Raw genomic sequence first — 6,115 nt, forward strand, 5'->3', positions numbered from 1 at the left:
CCTGACTGTGCCGGGGGGGCAGGCAGCACCCTGACTGTGCCGGGGGGCAGGCAGCACCCTGACTGTGCCGGGGGGCAGTCAGCACCCTGACTGTGCCGGGGGGCAGTCAGCACCCTGACTGTGCCGGGGGGCAGGCAGCACCCTGACTGTGCCGGGGGGCAGTCAGCACCCTGACTGTGCCGGGGGGCAGGCAGCACCCTGACTGTGCCGGGGGGCAGGCAGCACCCTGACTGTGCCGGGGGGCAGGCAGCACCCTGACTGTGCCGGGGGGCAGGCAGCACCCTGACTGTGCCGGGGGGCAGGCAGCACCCTGACTGTGCCGGGGGGCAGGCAGCACCCTGACTGTGCCGGTGGGCAGGCAGCACCCTGACTGTGCCGGGGTGCAGAAAGCACCCTGACTGTGCGGGGGGGCAGACAGCACCCTGACTGTGCCGGGGGGGCAGTCAGCACCCTGACTGTGCCGGGGGGGCAGTCAGCACCCTGACTGTGCCGGGGGGCAGGCAGCACCCTGACTGTGCCGGTGGGCAGGCAGCACCCTGACTGTGCCAGGGGGCAGCGCCCTGACTGTGCCGGGGGGGCAGGCAACACCCTGGCTGTGCCGGTGGGCAGGCAGCACCCTGACTGTGCCGGGGGGCAGCACCCTGACTGTGCCGGGGGGCAGGCAGCACACTGACTGTGCCGGGGGGCAGCACCTTGACTGTGCCGGGGGGGGCAGGCAGCACCCTGACTGTGCCGGGAGGCAGCTCCCTGACTGTGCAGGGGGGCAGACAGCCCCCTGACTGTGCCGGGGGCAGTACCCGGACTGTGCCGGTGTGAAGCGCCCTGACTGTGCCGGGGGCAGCACCGTGACTGTGCCGGGGAGACAGGCAGCACCCTGACTGTGCCGGGGGGCAGGCAGCACCCTGACTGTGCCGGGGAGACAGGCAGCACCCTGACTGTGCCGGGGAGACAGGCAGCACCCTGACTGTGCCGGGGAGACAGGCAGCACCCTGACTGTGCCGGGGGGCAGGCAGCACCCTGACTGTGCCGGGGGGCAGCTCCCTGACTGTGCCGGGGGGCAGGCAGCCCCCTGACTGTGCCGGGGGCAGTACCCTGACTGTGCCGGGGGGAAGCGCCCTGACTGTGCCGGGGGCAGCACCGTGACTGTGCCGGGGGCAGGCAGCACCGTGACTGTGCCAGGGGGGCAGGCAGCACCCTGACTGTGCCAGGGGGCTGGCAGCACCCTGACTGTGCCAGGGGGCAGGCAGCACCCTGACTGTGCCAGGGGGCAGGCAGCACCCGGACTGTGCCAGGGGGCAGGCAGCACCCTGACTGTGCCGGGGGGCAGGCAGCACACTGACTGTTCCGGGGGGCAGACAGCACCCTGACTGTGCCGGGGGGCAGCACCCTGACTGTGCCGGGGGTCAGGCAGCTCCCTGACTGTGCCGGGGGTCAGGCAGCACCCTGACTGTGCCGGGGGGCAGACAGCACCCTGACTGTGCCGGGGGGCAGACAGCACCCTGACTGTGCCGGGGGGCAGACAGCACCCTGACTGTGCCGGGGGGCAGACAGCACCCTGACTGTGCCGGGGGGCAGACAGCACCCTGACTGTGCCGGGGGGCAGCACCCTGACTGTGCCGGGGGGCAGGCAGCACCCTGACTGTGCCGGGGGGCAGGCAGCACCCTGACTGTGCCGGGGGGCAGGCAGCACCCTGACTGTGCCGGGGTGCAGGCAGCACCCTGACTGTGCCGGGGGGCAGGCAGCACCCTGACTGTGCCAGGGGGCAGCGGCCTGACTGTGCCGGTGGGCAGGCAGCACCCTGACTGTGCCGGTGGGCAGGCAGCACCCTGACTGTGCCGGGGGGCAGCACCCTGACTGTGCCGGGGGGCAGCACCCTGCCTGTGCCGGGGGGCAGCACCCTGACTGTGCCTGGGGGCAGCACCCCGACTGTGCCGGGGGGCAGGCAGCACCCTGACTGTGCCGGGGGGGCAGGCAGCACCCTGACTGTGCCGGGGGGGCAGGCAGCACCCTGATTGTTCTGGGGGGCAGGCAGCACCCTGACTGTGCCAGGGGGCAGCACCCTGACTGTGCCGGCGGGCAGGCAGCACCCTGACTGTGCCGGGAGGCAGCACCCTGACTGTGCCGGGGGGGCAGGCAGCACCCTGACTGTGCCGGGGGGCAGGCAGCACCCTGACTTTGCCGGTGGGCAGGCAGCACCCTGACTGTGCCTGGGGGCAGCACCCTGACTGTGCCGGGGGGCAGCACCCTGCCTGTGCCGGGGGGCAGGCAGCACCCTGACTGTGCCGGGGGGCAGCGCCCTGACTGTGCCGGGGGGCAGCACCCTGACTGTGCCGGGGGGCAGCACCCTGACTGTGCCGGGGGGCAGCACCCTGACTGTGCCGGGAGGTAGGCAGCACCCTGACTGTGCCGGGAGGTAGGCAGCACCCTGACTGTGCCGGGAGGTAGGCAGCACCCTGACTGTGCCGGGGGGCAGCACCCTAACTGTGCCGGTGGGCAGGCAGCACCCTGACTGTGCCGGGGGTGCAGCACCCTGACTGTGCCGGGGGGCAGCACCCCGACTGTGCCGGCGGGCAGGCAGCACCCCGACTGTGCCGGGGGGCAGGCAGCACCCTGACTGTGCCGGGGGTGCAGCACCCTGACTGTGCCGGGGGGCAGCACCCTGACTGTGCCGGGGGGCAGGCAGCACCCTGACTGTGCCGGGGGGCAGGCAGCACCCTGACTGTGCCGCAGGGCAGCACCCTGACTGTGCCGCGGGGCAGGCAGCACCCTGACTGTGCCGGGGGGCAGGCAGCACCCTGACTGTGCCGCAGGGCAGCACCCTGACTGTGCCGGGGGGCAGGCAGCACCCTGACTGTGCCGGGGGGCAGGCAGCACCCTGACTGTGCCAGGGGGCAGGCAGCACCCTGACTGTGCCGGGGGACAGGCAGCACCCTGACTGTGCCGGGGGGCAGGCAGCACCCTGACTGTGCCGGGGGGCAGGCAGCACCCTGACTGTGCCGGGGGGCAGTCAGCACCCTGACTGTGCCGGGGAGCAGGCAGCACCGTGACTGTGCCGGAGGACAGGCAGCACCCTGACTGTGCCGGGGGGGGGCAGTCAGCACCCTGACTGTGCCGGGGGGGCAGTCAGCTCCCTGACTGTGCCGGGGGGCAGGCAGCACCCTGACTGTGCCGGAGGGGCAGTCAGCACCCTGACTGTGCCGGGGGGCAGGCAGCACCCTGACTGTGCAGGGGGGAAGGCAGCACCCTGACTGTGCCGGGGGGCAGTCAGCACCCTGACTGTGCCGGGGGGCAGTCAGCACCCTGACTGTGCCGGGGGGGCAGTCAGCACCCTGACTGTGCAGGGGGGCAGGCAGCACCCTGACTGTGCCAGGGGGCAGTCAGCACCCTGACTGTGTGTGGTGAATGTAACTTAGTAATTCACACTGTATTTACCAATACCATTGTAAGCGCAGTAGTGTTATCCAAGCACTAGGTGGAGTAGCTCTGGGAATGATCAGGAGTTTGTACAGGGATCCACCCTTTGCTCTGCCCACGACTCCTCTCCCTGGACTGCTCTATAAATATCCTTGTCCAGAGCCAGCCTGCCAGTTCATCGAGAGTTCAACGGGTAACAGGCTGGCTCTGTAGTGAGTAGATTAAAACCACTGTTCATATCTTAAAGCACGTGTCTAGTGAATTGTTGGTTCCATCAAATTAATCTACTTCAGAACAGTCAGGATCAATCATGGAATCAGCCCTCAAGCGTGGACGCCTGGAACTCGACCCACAGGATGCAGAGGCAAAAGAAATCCTGAGGAGAGTCGCTGTTCGCCGTAAAAAACGGCGAGCAGCGATTCGTGCTCTGGGGGGGGGGTGAATAGCGGGAGGGCGTGAAAAATGTCGGGGACGCCCTCCCGCTATTCTCCGACCCGTCGTGGGCAGCGGAGAATCGCGCCCGGTAAATCATATTGCCCAGTATTGGCTCTTTTCCACGGTGGATCTGAAGTCTGCATACCACCAGCTCCCAATCCGCCCGGAGGACCGCCACTACATGGCATTCGAGGCCAATGGCCGCCTCTTCCATTTACTCCGGGTCCCCTTCGGCGTCACTAATGGGGTCTCGGTGTTCCAACGAGCAATGGACCGAATGGTGGACGAGTACGGGCTGCGGGCCACGTTTCCGTACTTGGACAATGTCACCATCTGTGGCTATGACCAGCAGGACCACGACGCCAACCGCCACCGTTTTCTCCAGACGGCACAGAAATTAAACCTCACCTACAACAAGGAGAAATGCGTTTTCCGCACAAACAGACTGGCCATCCTCAGCTACGTTGTGGAAAACGGAGTCCTGGGCCCAGACCCGGACCGTATGCGCCCCTTAGAACTCCCCCTCCACCATTGCCCCAAGGCCCTCAAACGGTGCTTGGGCTTCTTCTCCTACTACGCCCAATGGGTCCCTCAATATGCGGACAAAGCCCGCCCACTCTTTAAGGCCACACGATTTCCCCTGTCAGCTGAGGCACGCCAGGCCTTCAAGGAGGACATCGCCAAAGCAGCCATGCGGGCGGTGGATGAATCCACTCCATTCCAGGTTGAGAGTGATGCCTCAGAGGTAGCTCTAGCAGCCACACTAAATCAGGCAGGGAGACCAGTCGCATTTTTCTCCCGTACCCTCTCCGCTTCAGAACTCCGACACTCCTCAGTCGAGAAAGAAGCACAAGCCATTGTGGAGGCTATTCGTTACTGGAGGCACTACCTCGCAGGTAGGAGGTTCACCCTCATCACCGACCAAAGATCGGTTGCCTTTATGTTTGATAACTCGCAAAGGGGCAAAATAAAAAATGCTAAAATTCTTCGGTGGAGGATCGAACTCTCCACCTATAGCTACGATATTAAGTATCGACCCGGGAAGCTAAACGAGCCTCCGGATGCCCTATCCCGCGGGACATGCGCCAGCGTGCAGATCAGCCGTCTGAAAGCCATCCACAATGACCTCTGCCACCCGGGGGTCACCTGGCTCGCCCACTACATCAGAGCCCGAAACCTGCCTTTCTCCAACGAGGAGGTAAAAGCCGTCACCAGAGACTGCCCGATCTGTGCGGAGTGCAAACGGCACTTCTATAGACCAGACAGGGCCCACCTGGTCAAGGCTTCTAGGCCCTTTGAACGCCTCGCGATTGATTACAAAGGGCCACTCCCCTCAACTAACAAGAACGTTTACTTTCTAAACGTCGTAGATGAGTTCTCCTTTTCCCATTTGCTATCCCGTGCCCCGACATGTGTACAGAACCCTCTCAGCCTTCTATCTCTTAATGGCTCAACTGCTTACAGCAGGTTTTGTTGGAAGCCGTCATTTAGGAATAATCAAAATATCTAATTAGTTAACATTCATTCTCAGGGTTTTTTCAATGCCGGTAGTTTGAAAGACAGCGATTGCAACAACCATTGCTAATTATGTAAGGCCGTCCTGAAATTGAATTCTCTGCAAGAACAGTCTGGCTCTGAATTTCTGAGGAAGACGGGGGTGGGGGGTGGAAAAAGTTTTTTGATCTCTCGCTTTCCCTATTTTCTTCACTCACGGGTGGTGAAATTTTGAAAATTCTGTGTGACTGCACAGCACAATGTTCAGCCCCGTTGGCGCCTCCTTCGAGACTGAAGCAGTCCGTGCCCAAATGCAGCTGGACTTGAGCAGCAATTGAAAATGAAATGAAAATCGCTTATTGTCACAAGTAGGCTTCAAATGAAGTTACTGTGAGAAGCCCCTAGTCGCCACATTCCGGCGCCTGTTCGGGGAGGCTGGTATGGCAATTAGGCTTTGGCCGATGTGTGGCACAAACGTTACTTGCCACTCAAGTGCCAGGCAATGGTCATTTTAACGAGGGCATCCAACCAACTTCCCTTGCCATTAAATAGCATTTCTATTACTGCATCACACACTGTCAACATCCTGGTAGCCCCACTGACCAGAATCGGAGCTGGGCTAACCATATATGTGATACTGAGATTAATAGAGCAGATCGGAGGCTGGGAATTCTACGGAGATTAACTCGCCTCTTGACACCCCAAAACCTGCCCAACAGCTACAAGTTGCAAATCAGGAGTGTGATAGAATCCTTTGCACCTGCCTGGATG

This window comes from Scyliorhinus canicula, chromosome 5 (genome assembly GCF_902713615.1).
Source record: "Scyliorhinus canicula chromosome 5, sScyCan1.1, whole genome shotgun sequence".
In the NCBI taxonomy this organism is placed as follows: domain Eukaryota; kingdom Metazoa; phylum Chordata; class Chondrichthyes; order Carcharhiniformes; family Scyliorhinidae; genus Scyliorhinus; species Scyliorhinus canicula.